Here is a 19483-nt window from a genome sequence, read left to right on the forward strand (position 1 = left end):
GATGCAACCAATCCATACCCAGAAGCATACTGTATGATCCCAATGGAAGTACATTGAGATGCACTAATGTAGGCATACTATTCAACTCAAATGCATAAGCTCTTACCTAATGATGAACTATCTTCGTAGTACTTGTAGCCAACTGCACTAACCAAGACTCTGCATGCACTTTTTTTCTCAAACCACACTTATCCACCATATAAGGGTTAACATAACTATAATTAGATCCAGGGTCAATCAAAATAGAAACAACCCGATCACAAAGCTTATCATCCATCTCAATAATAGATGTCTAGTGATCCGCCTACTTGAGTGATATTTAGGGGAGGCTTATCTCAACTGCAAGATAAATCCACATTAGCATGTACATGTACAATCATAAACATATCCATGCAATAACATAACATCACAACAATATCATGCATGATCATACCAACTATATACCCTGTAACACCCTCCTCCCACATCTACCCAAGAAACTAGCCAGTCAGGGTAAACATGTGACGAGAGGCCACTATGATATGATTCGACCTCCTAAGTCACGTCAAGGAAGTGGAACCGACGAAAACACACCATACAGAGATTAATCATCAGCTATAGGACCCTCAGGAACCAATCCAATACTTTAGAAAACTTGCCTTGGGGTCCCATCAAGCTTTTAGACAATTTAAGGCTCAGTTGCTCCCATGCTATAGGCATGAATGAGACCAACAACCCAAAGTCACTCTCACAGGCTTGCCTGCTAGAGACTTGAGACCAAAACTATTAGTGCTATGCCAACGACTCCAGGATTTGAGCTACCTTTTCAGCCACAGAGCCCAGGTCACTGCCCAAAATTGAACCATCTCTTCATATCATTAAAATAACATGGAAATGAAAGTACTGAAGCAAATAATTGTTCAATACCTTGATTGGGCCCCTACTAGCGATGACATGCATTTCATCAAACATATTGCAAATGTGTAATCTACAGGTGTAGTTAACAGTTTTGAGTATAGGGATCTCATACTTAGCTGAGAATCACTAAGAACCATTGATGCCTCAACACAATAACTGTCATTCCATCCATTAGGTCAACGATACATTGATCATTCAATTACAAGTAAAAACATGATGAGAGCCACACATGGCTACTGTCATAAAACACGTACATAACCAGCATAATAGGGACATAATTATATATGAAATCACAGCCATGTATACGGCATATAATCCATCATAATACTCATAGAACTACCAAGAGAAATAACCTTTCATAAATGATGCAAAATCCAAACCCGGGATGGGATTTCCACATTCCACCCGACCGTAGAATGGTTGAGCCAATTCTCTCTTCAATCATTCACCCCCTACCATATTCCAAGCATGAATGTGGGATCTCATATAACACATTAATCAAAAACCATCCAGGGCTTCTAGAGGCCATCCACCTTAACCCATCAAACAATGGTTCCACCTCATGGTTGGAAATCACAAAACCATCATCAGATTGGTCTCCATCCCAGCCATCCAGGGCTCTAGAGCATTTTTCCAACCTGGCTACGGGACTAGTAACTCAACCCACATCTTTTACCGAGCTCTAGAGCGTTTTTTGGACCAAGTCTACGGGACTAGTAACTCAACCCACCAAGGGCTCCAGAGAGCTTGTCCAACCCAGGCTACGATGCTAGTAAATCAACCAAAGTTGTTCCAGGGCTCTAGAGTGTTTGTCCAACCAAGGCTACGGGACTAATAACTCAACCCAAGCTAAGGAAACATGAGAACCAATCAAAAACACAAGAAGGAAATAAACCACAATCACCATGGCTATCCAAGAAATGGCAAGGCTAGGCAATCCACTGTCAATCTTGGCCATCCTCCATGCTAATGATAGATCACAACCAACAAACCACATGCATATGCCATGCATGCCAAAACTAGTGAAGGAAACATACATGTAACTCGGTACCTGCAAGCAAATCTGATGTAGTTGTTGATCTCGATGCCTTCTTGCACTTTCCTGCTCTTCCTTTGCCTTCTTGCTTCAAAAATACAAGTATACAACACCCACAAAGAGTGCTCCAAGAAAATTCTAAGTCTCCAAGAGTATGAGAGAGAGAGAGAATAATGAGAGAGAGAGCTCCAACAATGAACTAAAAAAAGGTTAGCAACTGATCCTCTAAAGCCATTTTATGAATGAGGCCTCTATTTTCTTCATTTTCCTCCTCACATGCAACTTGTGACCTTTCACCCCCCTTTTCTCCTAATTTCCATTATTTTCATAAATAAATGTGCCGAAATGCCATTTTTCCTTTCCAAAGCTTTAGCCATTGCCTTTGCCAATTTCCCTAGCCATAAACAATCACAAGTGACCCCCATCACTAGGATTTTACCCAACATCTGGCTTGGAATAAGTGTCCCATCATCCGTGGTTATTATTTTGCCTTTATTTACTTTTATTACATGGAATTTTCACCAGGGATGTTACAAAACCCTCCCCCTTGGGGGGACATCGTCCTTAGTGTTCAACAACACCTATAACCGCATAGCTGCTTTAAGCAAAATATACTGTTGATGGAGCTTTATAACTTATCTCGATGCAGTATTTACAATTATCAACTTGCTGAGAAGTAACCAACATAATATCATGACATCATAACAAAATACCGCACAGTGGAGCTTTATAACACATCTTGTGGTGGTATTTACATCCATATACATATGTGCATAAACCAACATCATCAAAACATATACCAAAATCACACCAAAACACCAAGTCAAAACTACTTTGCCTCAACCCACAAACGAGGAAGGATACATAGCCTACATCTGATCCGTCATCTCCATGTAGCTTCATCGGGCCCAAAGTGCTTCCATTGCACCTTAACTTACTCGATTGCTCGGTTCTAGAGCATGAGCACATTTTTCTGCAATATACACTGAGGCTCCAGTTGGAATTCTCCATCTAGTTCCACTTGCAATATAGACTAGTCAATCACATGATCAACATCCTTAAGATACTTCTTAAGCAAAGATACATGGAATACATCGTGGATTTTCACTGTTGGGGGTAGTGCAATTCGATAGGATACTAGCCCAATCCTCTCGATGATACTGAAGGGTCCACAAAACCGTGGTGCCAACTTGGCGCAAGATCCAATTCGCAAGGATCTCTTCTTTGATTTGATGCGCAAGTACACCTATTCCCCAACCTAGAACTCCTTGAACAACCTGTTCTTATCTGGATAGCTCTTCTACCTATCCTGTGTTGCCTTTAGATTCCTTTTGACCACCTGCATTTCCTGTTCCATGTCTGGTCCAATCAACACCCTGCTAACCAAATCACTCCAACTGATGGGAGTGTTACAACTCCACCCATACAATGCCTTAAAGGGAATCATCCTCAATGACTCCTGATAATCGTGGTTGTATGTGAACTCAACCAGCGGAAGGTACTCTTCCCACTTCCATTGCTTATGCATCTTATACATCCTCAACATGTCTTCCAATATCCCATTGACCCTCCTTGTCTGTCCATCTGTCTCAGATTACAAGTTATACTAAAGGCCAACTCTGTTCCCAAACCTGCAAAAAACTCCTTCCAAAACTTGGAAGTGAACTTTGCATCCCTGTCTGACACAATCTTCTTCGGAACACCATGCAATCTGACCACATGTCGGATGAATACCTATGTTACATCGCTAGCTGAGAATGTAGACTTAACCATAATGAAGTGTGTAACCTTCGTCAACCTATCCACGATAACCCTAATGGAATCATGTTGTCTCATTGTCTTTGGCAACCCTATGATGAAGTCCATTTAAATGACTTCCCAGTTCCACTATGGAATCACAATCGGCTGTAGCAGTCCACCTTTATGTTTACATTCTACTTTCACTTGTTGACAATCAAAACATGTAGCCACAAACTCTGCCACATCCCTCTTCAAATTCGGCCAATAATAAAATTTCTTCACTGCACTTAATGTCTTTTGATAACCTGGGTGACCTGAATAAGGTTTCGTGTGAAACTCCCTCAAGATCACCTTCTTTAGCTCACTATTATCTGGTACATATATCTTGTCTCGGAACCTGTCCAACCCATCTACTGTAAGAAAATAATCCATACCCTATGCACCTGCACCTGTACCTGTACCTACACCTATACCTGTACCAGCATCCTGCTGCAACCTGTGCACAATCTCCATATACCTGACATCCTGCTGACCTGCCTGCAATGTCGTATCTTGTAATTTTGTCCCATAGGAGCTCATAGCCGCCAAGTGATTCAATTATACCTGTCTGCTGAGAGCATCTGCCACCCTGTTCTATTTACCTTTGATGTACCTGATCTCGAAATCAAACTCGCTGATCGTGGCCAACCATCTAGCTTGTCGAGCATTCAAATACCTTAATCCAATGTGATCACTCAGGAGTACAAACCTCCTACCAAGAAGATAGTGTCTCCACATCTTCAATTCATGTATATTCACTGCCAACTCAAGATCGTGTGTCGGGTAGTTCTGCTCGTGCTCGTTTAGTTTCTGGGACTCATAACATACCACCTGTCCATCCTGCATAAGGACTCCACCAAGCCCTCTCTTGCAAGCATCTTTGCACACTACAAATTCTTTGCCCAGATATGCAATCTGTAGCACTGGTGCATGTGTCAACAACTGTTTAAGATCCTTTGTCCATTTGAACTTCTTACCTTTCCTTTGCAATGTTTTCATAGGATAAGTAATCTGTGAGAAGTTCCTGATGAACCTCCTATAGTAGCCTGCCAAACCCATGAAAGATCTCAGCTCATCCATATTCTTAGGAGCTACCCACTCCATGATGGCCCTTATCTTCTCTGGATCAAATGCAATGCCCTCCTTGGAGAAAACATGCCCCAATTAGTGTACCTCAGTCTGAAAGAAAGTACACTTGTTGAGCTCAGAATACAACTGATGCTCTCTCAAGAACCTCAACACTGCTACTAAATGTTCGACATGATCTTCCTAATTTTTAGAATATACCAATATATCATCAATAAACATAATAAAAAACTTATCCAAATACGGATGCAACACATAAATGTAGTTGGAGCATTATCTCAGCCAAATGGAACAAAAACAAACTCATAATACCCATACCTGGTCCGGAACATAGTCTTGTAAATGTCCTCTTCTTTTATGCGTACCTGATGGTATCCAGATCGCATATCAATCTTTGAGAACATTGTTGATCCCTTCAATTGATCGAATAAGTTATCAATCCTTGGTAACAAAAATTTGTTCTTGATGGTCACTTTGTTCAACTGCCTATAGTCAATGCATAATTTGAGTGTTCCACCTTTCTTCTTTACAAATAATACAGATGCGCCCCAAGGTGATACACTTGGCGTAATGTACCCCTTGTCCAACATTTTCTTCAACTGCAACTTTAACTCAACCAACTCAGGTGTGCTCATCCTGTAAGGTGATTTTGATGATGGAGCTCCCCCTGGTACTAACTCAATAGAAAAGTATACCTACCTGTGAGGTGGAAACTCTGAAATGTCCTCAAGAAACACATCCGTGAACTGTTGTAGAAATGGGTACCTTCTCAACACATCTATATCCTCAACTTCCTTACCCTTATCACTAGAAATGTGCATTGCGAATAACTTACACCCTTTCCTGTGACTACGCTTTGCTTGCATAGCTATCACCATCCTAATTGATGTAGCTTTCTTCTTACACTATAAGACTCTTGGTTCCCCTTTGTCATCAACACACTCAATAGCTTTGTCATAATAATCTATCTTGGTTCTATGAAGATACAACCAGTCCATGACCAACAACATACTGTATGAACCCAATGGTAATACATTCAAATGTGTTGCGATAGGCATGCCATTCAAGTCAAATACACAAACTCTTACCCAATTATAAAGTTGTTTCTTTGTACCTATAGCCAGCTGCACTAACCAATACTTTTCATGCGATTCCTTACTCAAACCACACTTATCCACTAAGTCAGGGATAACATAGCTATAATTAGATCCAGGGTTAATTAGAATAGAAATAACTTGATCACAAAGCTTACCATCCATCTCAATGATAGATGCTTGTTACTCTACTTGTTTGTTATCCAATGCTGTATAGATATGTGGAATACTCTTACCAACGTATCCAACAGTCTGTGCCTCCTACGCACTGTATATATCAGGGATACGACTCTTGTACTGTGGACAATCCCTCTTGCGATGGCTCCTTATACTACTCCTCAGATTTGTGTTCCTGTCCTCTATCTGATGCATTGAAACTCTTAAGTGGTGCAACATTCTCGTTGTTACCTTAATCTTGTGGTCTTAATCCCTTCTTGTCCCATTTTCCTTTGTTCTTTGCATTACCTCTCCAATCTGTCTTCGTCTTAGTTTGACAATTCATAGCAATGCTACAACTTCTGTTTGGCCTCTTCTAATGATCTAGGCTCATCGAACTCAATCCTATCTTGAAATGCCATCAGTGACCCACTGGTAATCTTTGAATCTTGGCCTTTTCGTCCTTGAGATAAGGCACATATCTCAGCAACTCCAAGTATCTGCTAGTATACTCATCATCTATCATGGATCCCATATTTAGCTCATAAAATTATTTCGATCTATCATCAAAGTATCTCTCTGATAAGTACTTATTCTTTAATAACCTCTCAAACTCATTCCAAGTCAATTCTTCCTCACGTATACCTCTGATGTTCTTCACATCGTCCCACAAAATGTCTGCTTTACCTTTGACACTAAATGTAGCCACTCTAGCCTTCATGTTCTCTCAGTAGTCATGCAACATCAAATAAATATAGGTATCCTGCCATTATCAATCAAGGGAATCCTAGGCCCAAACAAAGAAACATGCACTACATGATTTACTACAATCCCGCCATTATTGGTCAAGGGATTACTAGGCCTAAACAAGCTTGGATGCATATGGATTTCTTCACCAATACCTTGAGGTATTTTCCTATCTCCACCCTCAAGATTTACCGTGTATCCCACCATTACTGGTCAAGGGATTTATAGGCCCTCGGAAATTTTCTTGAGACCACCTCACCTTGTTCCAAAACCATCCGGAAATCTAAATCTAAACCAAATGAAAGAACCCCATCACACCATGGATATCCAGAAATGGCAAGGCAAGGTTGAAATCACTGTCACACCTTGCAAAACCCATGCCAATGGCAGCAAGAGAACCAAATACACAAATGCATCTACCATGCATACCATAACTAGCAAGGAAAACATACATGCAACTCAATACCTGCAAGTAGTCCCGTTGTAGCCACTTGATCCAACTCTTCCTTGCTCGATCTTTGCTTCCCTTCGCTTTCTTGTCCTTCTTGCAACTTAATACCTGCAAGTAGTCCCATTGTGGCCACTTGATCCAACTCTTCTTTGCTCGATCTTTGCTTCCCTTCGCTTTCTTGTCCTTCCATTTCCTTCCTTTCTCCAATGCTAGAGTGCTCCAAGAATGCTCTAATTGTGCAAGAGTATGAGAGAGAGAATAGCGAGAAAGGTCCAACCCAAAAATGTCAAAAGGCTATGAATTAATCCTCATAAGCCTTTTTATCATTGAGGCCTCTATTTTCTTCAATTTTATTTATTTTTCAATTAATTTCCTCCTCACATGCAACCTATGATCTTTCACCTTCCTTTTCTCCTATTTTCTATTATTTTCATAAATAAAATGTCAATTAATGCCTCTTTGTCTTTTCAAAGCCTTTGTCATTGCCTTTGTCAATTCCCCCTTAGCCATAATAAACCAAATGAACACTGATCCGGATTTAAACAGGAACGCAATAGATTACAGAGATAACCATAAATACAGAGATGCGATAACCATAAATACAGAGATGCGATAACCATAAATACAGAGATGCAGCGGAAATAATACTTCATTTCATTAATGGAAAATACCGAAACATGCTTTCAACCAGAAATGGAAATAAACCAGCTAGGGCGATGGTAGCTTATCTCTGAGAAGAGATGTGCGGCTACATGCCTCTGAACTATTCCGAACTGAGTTACAATGAGGCTCGAAGGCCTATTTATTGTTGAGAAACAATGGAAAACCCTTCATATCCCGAAACCTAACCCTAGAAGATGAAACGCCAAATTGTGGGCCCCGTTTGGGTAAATTGGTACATCAATTTCCTGGGGTCGTAACTTTGGCATACGATCTCCGTTTGACGCGCACGATAGCTCGTTAGAAAGATCTATCCGAGTACTACCACTTTGGGAGGCAACAAGGGTCCATGGACCCATGTTGCCCCAGAATCCCAAAAAAACGTCGTTTAGGGCCTCAAAACGGCTCTGGAAGTTCAGGACCCGAAAAACTGCTAAAAATAGTAAACTGTGCTACAATTTAGGAAACTGAAAAGACTGAAAGAGACAGTTTTGGGGGTCCAAATGGGTTGGTGGGTGGCCACCAACATCCACCTGGATCAAACACCCACTAGGATGTTTTGCCCAACATTCAGCTTGGAATATGTGCCCCATGACCTTTGTCTTATTTTTCCTTTATTAACTTTATTACATGAAATTTTAACATGGGGTTGTTATAAACCCCTCCCCCTTAGGGGAACACCATCCTCGATCTTCTATGACACCTACAACCGACAAGACCATTGAAAACCAAAACATATTTCCCATGGAGCTTTATAACTTAGCTCGGTGCAGTATTTATAATGAACCTGTTGGAAAGCAAAACCAACATGAAAATCATAACAACATAACATCCATACCACTTACTAGAGCTTTATAACATAATGCATTGCAATATTTACAATAACAACTATACATAAATATGAAAATATACCAAAACTCCTTTACCTTCACTGGAAAATAATGAAGGATACATAGCCCGCATCTGATTAGCCATCTCCCATGTAGCTTCATAGGGCCCAAAGTGCTTCCACTTCACTTTAACTTTCTTGATTGCTCAGTTTCGGAGCATGAGAATCATTCGCTACAAAATGCACAGAGGTTCCAACTGAAATTCTCCTTCTTGATCCACCTGAAATACAAACCAATCAATAACATGATCAACGTCTTTTACATATCTCTTAAACAATGAAACATGGAAAACATCATGGACCTTCACATTCGGAGGCAATGCAAGTCTGTAGGCCACTGGTCCAATCCTCTCAAGGATCTTGAAAGGCCCACAATACCAAGGTGTGGGCTTCACACATGACCCAATCCTCAATGAGCTCTTCTCGAGCTTGATGCACAAGTACACATGTTCCCCAACCTGAAACTCCCTAAATACCGTGTGTTGATTTTCATAAATATTCTGCATGTCCTATGCTGCCTTTCAATTTTGCTTGATAACTTGCATTTCCTATTCCATCTCTGCTAACATGTTCGGTCCTATCAACACCTTGTTCACTATATCACTCCAACTGATGGGATTATTACAACTCTGCCCATAATTTCCCCAAACAGACTCATCCTTAGTGACTCCGGATACCAATTGTTGTAAGCAAACTCTACCAGTGGAAGATACTCATCCCACCTTCGTTGTTGGTGCATAACATACATTCTTAACATGTCCTCCAAAATACTATTGACCCTCTTTGTCTGCGGTTGGTAAGTTGTACTAACTCTGTACCCAAAGTCCAACTCTGTACCCAAACCTACAAGTAACTCCTTCCAAAACGTGGAAGTGAACTTAGCATCTCTGTCTGACACAACTTCTTCATAACACCATGCAATCTCATTATGTCTCTAGTGAAGACCTGTGCTACATCATTAGTTGAATAAGTAGACTTCACTGGAATGAAGTGTGCTACCTTTGTCAACCTATCAACCACAACCATAATAGAATCATGTTGTCTAGATGTCCTCGGCAAACTTGTAATGAAATCCATGGAAATGACCTCCCATTTCTACTTTGGAATTAGAATCGGTTGTAGTAGACCAACTGGATCCCTGTAATTTGCTTTTACATGTTGACAATCCAAACATCTAGCCACAAACTCTACCACTTCCTTCTTCAAATTCGGCCAATAGTAGAACTTCTTCACCATTGTCAATATCTTCAGATATCCCAAATGACTTGAATATGGCTTAACATGAAATTCCATCAAGATAAGCTTCTTGTGTTCATTGTTGTATAACACATAGATCTTGTCCCTAAATCTAACCAAACCATTCGTTGTGAGATGATAATCCACATCTTGATCACATCTACCTTGTTGTTGTAACTTGTGCCTAAGCTCCTATATATGTCATCTTGTTGTCATGCCTGCAAGATCTGATCCTGTAAATCTATCCCATATGAACTCATAGTTGTTATATGATTTACCCGTACTCTTCTACTAAGAGCATTTACAACCATGTTCTCTTTTCCTTTAATGTACCTGATCTTAAATTCAAACTCATTGATCATTGCCAACCACCTAGCCTACCTGACATTCAGATTCGGTTGGTCAAATAAATATCTCAACCCATTGTCGTCGCTCGTCAATACAAACCTTCTGCCAAGAAGATAATGCCTCCACATCTTCAATGCATGGATGATCTTTGCCAACTCAAGATCATACATCACATAGTTCTACTCGTGCTCATTCAATTTCCTTTACTCGTAACACACCACCCGTCCCTCGTGCATCAAGACTCCACCAAGTCCTCTCTTGCAAGAATTTGTACACAAAACAAACTCTTTATCTGGGTCTACAATCTTGAGAACTGGAGCATTTGTCAACAACTACTTCAACTGCTCAAAACTTGTTGCTCATTCCTTTGTCCATTCAAATTTCTTCACTTTTTTCTATAGTGATGTGATAGGATAGGAAACTTGTGAGAAGTTCCTGATGAACCTCCTGCAGTAACCTACTAAGCCCATGAATTAATTGATCTCATCCACATTCCTAGGAGCTTCCCATTCCATGATAGTTATTATATTTTCCAGATCCACTGCTATGTCTTCCTTAGAAACAAAATGTCCCAAGTAATGTACCTTTATCTAAAAGAAACTGCATTTTCTAAGATTGGGATACAACTGATGCTCTCTTAATAATCTCAATATTATTGGTAAGTGTTCGACATGCTCTTCGTCATTCTTAGAATATACCAATATATCATCAATGAATACAATAACAAACTTTTCCAGATAAGGACGCAACATACTATTCATCAAGCACATGAAAGTAGTTGGAGCATTGGTCAAACCAAAAGGAACTACAACAAACTCATAAAGCCCATACCTGGTCCGGAAAGCAGTCTTGTAGATGCCCTCTTCTTTAATGTGTACCTGTTGATATCTAGATCTCAAATCAATCTTCAAGAACACCGCTGCTCCCTTCAACTGGTCAAACAAATCACCGATCCTTGACAATGGATACTTGTTGTTGATGGTGCTACTCTTGGTACCAACTCAATAGAAAATTCCACTTCCCTGTGAAGCAAAAATACTAAAATCTCTATTGGGAACACATCCTGAAACTGCAGCAAAACCATACACTTCTTGAAGACTTACGCACTCTCAACATTCTTACCTTTATCACTGGGAATATGTACTGCAAATAACACATTCCCTTTCGTGTGACTGTGCTTCGCCTGCATAGTTATAACCATTCTAACTGATGTATCCTTCTTCTTACCTTGCAAGATTCTTTGTTCTACATTGTCATCCAAGCACTTAATGGCCTTGTCATAACAATATACTTTGATCTTGTGAAGATACAACCAATCCATACCCAGAAGCATACTGTATGATCCCAATGGAAGTACATTCAGATGCACTGATGTAGGCATACTATTCAACTCAAATGTATAACCTCTTACCTAATGATGAACTATCTTCTTAGTACTTGTAGTCAATTGCACTAACCAAGACTCTGCATGAATTTTTTTTCTCAAACCACACTTATCCACCATATAAGGTTTAACATAACTATAATTAGATCCAGGGTCAATCAAAATAGAAACAACCCGATCACAAAGCTTATCATCCATCTCAATAATAGATGTCTGGTGATCCACCTACTTGTTATCCAATGTTGCATAGATCCGAGGAATGCTCTATCCAACATCCCCAATTGTTTGTGCTTCCTGTGCATTATAGATCTAAGGTTTACCACCCTGATACATTGGGTAATAGTTCTTGTGATTCTCCTTGCCACATATCCAACACTGTAGTTGTCCCTTACCCTCACCTTTATTCTGTCGCCCTCTAGGTTGTGACCCATGTCCCTTTCCAACTACATTAAACTTATTGTAAGGAACACCTTATCTTTCTCACCTACATCCTTAGGTCTTGTTCGCTTCGGTGGCCATTTACTTTTACTATTGTCTTTTCCTTTCCAAACTTGTTGAGACTTTCTCTTATGCTTTGATTTCTCATAATAGTGCTTCAACTTCCCAATTACTTCTTCAAGCGACCGAGGCTCATCATACTCAATCCGATCTTTAAATGTTAATGGTAATCCACTGACAAATCTCTAAACTTTGGCTTTCTCATCCTTAAGATACAATATATACCTCAACAACTCCATGAAATTAGTCGTGTACTCCTCATCTGTCATCGATCCCATCTTTAGCTCATAGAAATCCTTGGCTTTACTGTCATAGTACCTCTCTGACAAGTACTTCTTCCTGAAAAGTCTCTTGAATTCATGCCAACTCAACTCCTCTATCCTGATGTCTCTAACCCACTTCACGTCTTCCCACCAGATGTCTGCTTTCCCTTTGAGGTTGAAAATAGCTATCCTAGCCTTTAAGTTCTTCGTGTAATCATGCAACTCAAATAATTTTTTCATTCCAAGCAACCATGCCTTTGCATCTTGTGGATTCTTCAACTCTCCATCAAATGTAGGTGGCTTGGCTTTCTTTAAATCATCCGACAAATATCCCATGTCATTCCTTTTGTAAGGATGATAGCGATGATGACCATGGTACTTGTCCGAACCAAAACTAGAATAAATCCCATATCCACTGCCTCTCCTATTAGGTGTATCCAAGAATATACATCCCTAACAGTATCATCCTTATCTGACATGTACTCACCATGAGATCTACAGCCATAGGCTCTATTAGTCCTGTCCTCCTATCCATGACTGATCCTAAGTGGTCCCTGTCTCTGCAAATCTAACAAACTCTGAAGGATAACTACATTGACCTCTGCTTGGATTCTCATACAAATTTACGACGACATCCCACATATCCTTTGCTATATTTTTATCTGCAACATGCAGGAAAACATGATGTTTAACACCATCCAAGACTATTCTCTTAGCTTTGGACATCTCTTTCTTGAAGGTTTCCAACTGTTGTGGATCCGTTGGCTCTGCCATGGCATTTCTCACGAACACCTTTAGGCCATGCTCATCCAAAATGAATTGCATCCAGGCCTTCCATACACCAAAATTAGAGGCTCCGTCAAGTCTCTCTTGATCCCCGAGTCCTGCTCTGGCCATGTATGTGAAACTCAAATAAAATGGAGACTAGTGTTCGAAATCTCCTCCACCTTCCCGCTTGGCCTTCCTTTTGCTACTCGCACTTCCTTCGGAATGTGAAAATCTACTCTCACTTTCCTCTGGAAATCCTTCTTTGGCACTTGCATTGCTTGCTATTCTTCCACCGAGAAATTCGCTCTACCTTACAGAAGTCCTTCTCCGGAATCTGGGACACGTACTGATATCTTGAATTATGCACTAGTTGAACTAGAAAGTTTGCTATGACCTACTGTAACTGGAAATCACTGATCTCCTTCTTGAAAATCATAAACCCCATGGAAATATCCTTTGTGTGCTTTTCCCTTCCTTCCATGTGCACATATGTAACTGGAACCCTTGCTAAAAGTATTCTACGCCCAAATTTACTTTGTGAATTAACTGATATGCTCATCGAAACTGCACCCAGGCAACAACACTCCCTGCAAACTATGCTTATGAGGAAATTCAAAAATTTCCTTAGACTAGATCTGGAAATCAAATTTCCTTCCTGTGCAAGTCACACCTCTAGCTTGACTTATGAATTGGCATAGAAATATAAACGAGGTTAAGACCCTGGTTCGGGCACAGGGGGCCAACAAGGCTCCGTTGTAGTCTAACACATTGCTGACATTTTCACCTTACTCGGGATGGGTAAGGAGTCTCACCTGAGGTGTGCCGCAACCTAAGTTAGAGGAGGGTTGGAATCTGATAGAGAGAAATGGCTAGTAACTTAACATTCAAAGCAACCAGATCGCAACAATCTATACATGCTATAGCAGAGAGACTAGCTAAATAGGCACATATATAATTTTATTGAATAATCAAAATAACACACAATGAACACACTATAATCCCATAACAATCTTCTTCATTACTATAAAAGCAAGCACATTACATAAGGCTCACGACCTGTTCCTCAACATTAGAACTCTTATAGACGGGATACAAACTCATACAAATATAACCACAAAGCTGTTCTCATAGCTCCGCAACCCAGGAAGAATGGAAATATGAGGAGAAAAACATATCCAACCAACACATTCTCCGCTCTCCTTTCTGCTTTTTATCTTCTTCCGCCAACCTGAACTACCAATTCCTTTTCCCCTACTTGACTGTCTTCATCCTCGGCTTCTCCTGCTCTTTCCTCGCTCAACCGTCAACTCCTTCTTACCACTCTTCCGTAACTACTAGTCTTCCTTCAGTCTCGTGTCTTTCCTTGACTGTCAGCTCCGCAAGTTCCCAATGACCATTTATACCACTTTTCAGTAGTCTCTTTCTCTACAAAATATCACAAAATGAAGGCCCCAACAGGCCCTGACCAAATTTCATTGACTTGTCCCCGAGTCAATCTTCCTTTCGTGCCATCGATGTTGTTAACGCTTCTTCTGGTGCTACTGTGGGTGCTTCTACTAGGGCTTCCCCTGGTGTTGTTGCTGCTTCTTCTTAGCTAGCTTTTTTAAACGAAGACCCCAATTCAGGCACAATCGCAATAATCACATGGTGGAATTAATTGTAGTTATTGAGCGCCATTTTCCAAGTCTCTGTGATCATAGTTTCTTGTGCGAGGAATTCAATCGTTGTGTTGGACATTGGTTGCACTGGCCATGCCGTTAGTAAGGAAGCCCAATATACCTCCATGTCATCACTTAGCTCCTGTAGTGTGTTTACGTGTGCTTGAACCGGGGACCGGAGATAACAATGTGTCTACTTTGTCTTGGCTGACTCATCTACGATATGTTGGATGTGACCTTCCAGAGTGGTGACTTCTGTTCGTAACTGCTTCCTTTTCTCCTTGTCCTTTGTGTTCTTGATAGTAGTGAAGAGTTGATTAAGTTATTGTTATAGTGAGTACACCGAATGATTCTTCTTTTCTAGGCTTCCCCACGAGTCATGAACATGTTGCAGTAGGGTGTATGCATCATTTATTGCCTCGAAAATGGAGTCCTTGAGAGCAGCTGCAACGGGGACCCTTTGCTCAATCTTGTTGGAATATTCCGTGGTAGGGTCTGACAATGCACTCCTTGTAGCAGCAAGGTTTTTCTTGAGCTCTCAGTTGGTTGTGACTAACCCATTGCACGCAATTTGCATGTGGTCACAACATTTGACCAGTGCGCAAGCTAAGAAATATTCCGAAGCATCGGTTATTACCTCAGAGATGGATAGCCACAGTGCTTGGAATCGTGAGGTGATCTTTTCGACCTGCTCCTGGAGTTGTTTCTTGTCTTGGTGGAGCTGGTCTCGTATAGCTATGAGTGCAACAATTTGTTGTTGCTGCTACTCATGGTCGGAAGTGAGGTCATTATGTAGCTTTGTGACTGTCTATGCGACTTGTTGAATAAAATTGAACAACTAGGCTAAGGACCAGCTTTGAAGATCATTCTATTGCATGGTGGATGGATCGGGGAATCGAATCTGTAGGGGCTGCCCACTAGCGACAAAATTGTTTAAGTATCTGTGAGGTGAGGTAGCTTGTTGTGACGGTTCTACAAATGGAGGAGTTGTTTGGATGGAAATGGGGAGTGATACAACAGGGGGAACTAATCGAAATGGTAGTGTGACATGATCAACAGTGGTAATGAACGAATGTGGAATGATGGGCCCTATATTCAACAGTGAGCCCAAATTTAGTAATAGTGACATCATGGAGGCGGTGCCGACTCCTCCACTCGGGACTTCTGTGGTAGACTAAATAACTGAATCAACTTCCATGTTTGTCTTCATGCCCAACAGTGTCCCAAAGGGTATGGTGTCTGAGAGGGTGGCGAATGTAGATGCAGTGTGTGGGGATGGGTTGCGCGAGCTAGGTGACACAACTGATGTGGAAGGTGGAATCTCTTTGATGATGGGTGAGGCAGTGTTGGACTGGGGCTCTTCAAGGGTGAGGTCGACAATGTGAGCTGTAGGGGTTGATTTCTGCTTCTTGGCCCCGCCTAGAGGCTTGGTGACTTTTGCTTTACGGGGTTTGGGGATGGTGGGTTTAGATTGTGAATGGGGCCCTACAGCTGGCATTGCAACAACAAGAGGGGCAATAACCAGAGGATTATGTTGTATTAAACCTTGAGATTCAACATAGTTGGAAACTGAACCTGATGATATGTCAATATTTGCGATGGTATCCTTTAAGGAGCTCATGTGATTCTTCAGTTGTGAGATGACCGACTATAGCTCCTATTCGGCCATCCACTTCTTGGACTCCACAACTATTTCTCCTGGTATTGGTGGCAACACCATCGCATCAAATAAATATAGGTACCTTCCTTCTTTAATTTCCCCTGTGACTCCCAACTACGACCCGATGTGTGGAAGGCTTCGGATGATAACACAGATTTTTGTGTCCACATCTGGAAGGTATATGGGTGAACACAGTGGGTGCTCACATAGGTGTTCCCATGAGTAGCATTGAACCAAATTTCTACTGAATACTCTTTAAGTAATGACCTGGGGATCCATTTGGCAGCTTTGATTGCTTCCAGCATCTTTATATACCAACCGCCGAACGAAGCCTTGTTTATCTCTTTGTTGCTCAGATCTCTTGAAGTTCTTGAAGGCACATATTGGAGGGCCAAGGGATGGTATTTTGTGATTGGAGCTAAACCCCAACCCTATGGTGGGAACCACTTCCACATTTCAATGGAAATGACAAGATAACTGTAAATGAAATTGGTGGTCCACTTGTAGACATCGTTGCATGCTTCAAACAATTCCTGGAGGAGGAAATCACACCAATTCAGCTGGGCGCCTGCTACACAATGATCCGCGACTAAAATTGTAGCCAATGTGCACTTGTTCTTGGAAAAGTGACACATTAGCTTCACTGTAATAATGTGGTAGGCAAACTTAATTTTCGGGGAGTTGATCAGGTCTATGCGTGCTCCCTTTCCTCCTCTCTTGCTAGAATACTTGGTGTAGTAGTTTGCATCACCCTCCTTTTTCGCTCTCTTGGAATTCGTATGGAATGTAGTTGAAAATAAATTTCCTGCCACCTATAGACCTGTAATCCTTTGAATGTAAGCCACATGAATTGGACACTGCTTATCAACCTAGAGCGACCCGCCGTACATTTTGTTGATCAATAACTTGGTTTATTACATCGTTGCTAGAGCTGTGCCAAACATAAGCAAACTCCTAAAATTTAGTAGGGTGGACCGTTGAATCCATCTGAAGTTAGTCTTGACCTTGATCATCTACCTTCCATCTTCTTTTATGACTAAATCTGTGTAGACCTAACGCTTCATGGCTGGGAGTTGGAACGAGTCTGACATATCATTATCGACTAGTGTTTCTTTGTCATACTTTCCATAGAGTGGATGTGATACTAAAATTATTTCTCCAGCCCAAACTTAGGAATAGAGAGAATTTCCTTTGTCATGCTGGACTGACACTGATAAACTATAATCATCGGGGGTTGGTACCTAATCCTTGAACGACAACACTTGGAACTAGACTGCAAGTGGAGCAAGTCTACCACCTTGGCTCCAGACTCTGAGAAATTCGGCATTGCCATGAAAATTAAGTAGACCAACTCAACGTGATGTTTATGATGAGACCCCCTAACTAATTACTACAAAATTTTTCCCTATGTAGACTTGAACGTGTTAATGTTGCTGTCGGCTGAGCTAGACCTGATTTGGCTGACGCAATTATGAAAAAGGAAAGGTGGATTTGATGGGTAATTATGTTATCATAATGAAGTACGTTTAGGAATTAATTATTTCTATAATGTGAAATATTTTACGGGAATCCGAGCTGACACCGGAATTATTGTCTAATTATTATGAAAATGACTCTTTACATGTGTGACTCCCACCCTGATCACAAATAGTTGCGGTGTGGTGGAATGATAGCCGCGATTGGGACAGATGTCACGAAGCCTTATTTGGAAACTTCAAGGACAGACTTATCATAGCAAAATAAAAGACAAAAGAAAAAACTGATTGACGCAATGAATGCTGGCGTAACTATTGGCTCCCACTAACTCTTCCTACTCCTACCTATGATCCCATTGTGGAGATCCAATCAATTATGATTAACATTAGTTGATGTGCGGAAGGGTTTTAGGTGTGCATTGTTCATCCAACCTGGTAACAATACCTCGTCCAGTTGCACAAGCTTGACAACTCTGAACTCCCTTATCTCCACAATAATGAACGGTCCTAACCAGTGCATCTGTAGCTTTCTAGGAAACTTCAAGAACTTACGGCCATATAACAAAACATGCCCCCCGACTGTGAAGGACTTCCTTTTGATACACCGGTCATGCCATGCATTTTGCCTTTTCTTCTCAACCATTTGGTGGAAATCTGCCATAAATCATGCCTTATCAAGCTCTGATGTTTTGTCTAATCGCTTATGGAGTGATTCTTCCTCTATTATCTTAGTGGCTTGGGCGATGAAAATTATTGGGATAGAAAACTCAACTGGCACCATGACTCCTCGTCCATACACGAGTTGGAACGATGTATACTTGTGTAGTTGTTTGATAGTTGCGCGATATGCCCATAGGGTCATTGGAACCATCTCATCCCAGTCATCTCAGTTAGCTGAGAATATCTTAGTCAAACCCTTTTCTAATATCCTGTTGAAGTCTTCTACAATACCATTGGCCAGTAGGTGGTACGAACTACTTTTGGGATGTTGTATCATGAAATTTTAAAGTAGGGAAGTAACTATCTTATTTATGAAGTGTGTCCCTTGATCACTGGTCAGACTCCTGGGGCACCCGAATCTGGATATGATGTTCTCAAATATGAATCTTGGGGCGATATCCGCTGTATAGTCCTTTACAGGTGTTGCTTTTGCCCATCTGGTGAGTTATTCTGTTGCAGTGATTATATACCTAGCATGAGAGTGACGTGTCGATGAATTGATCGGCCCTATGAAATCAACCACCCATTTCTCAATTATTTGCAAGGCACGTACTGGTTGCAATGGGAGTTCATCTCGATGTGATGACATTCCAACCCTTTGGCACACATCGCATCCTCTGGCATATTCTTTCGCGTCTTTGAAAACCACCAACCACCATAGTCTTGCCTGCAACACTT

Source organism: Pinus tabuliformis, chromosome X (assembly GCF_031772625.1).
Source record: "Pinus tabuliformis cultivar Carrire ecotype Pingquan chromosome X, CPIR1, whole genome shotgun sequence".
In the NCBI taxonomy this organism is placed as follows: Eukaryota; Viridiplantae; Streptophyta; class Pinopsida; order Pinales; family Pinaceae; genus Pinus; species Pinus tabuliformis.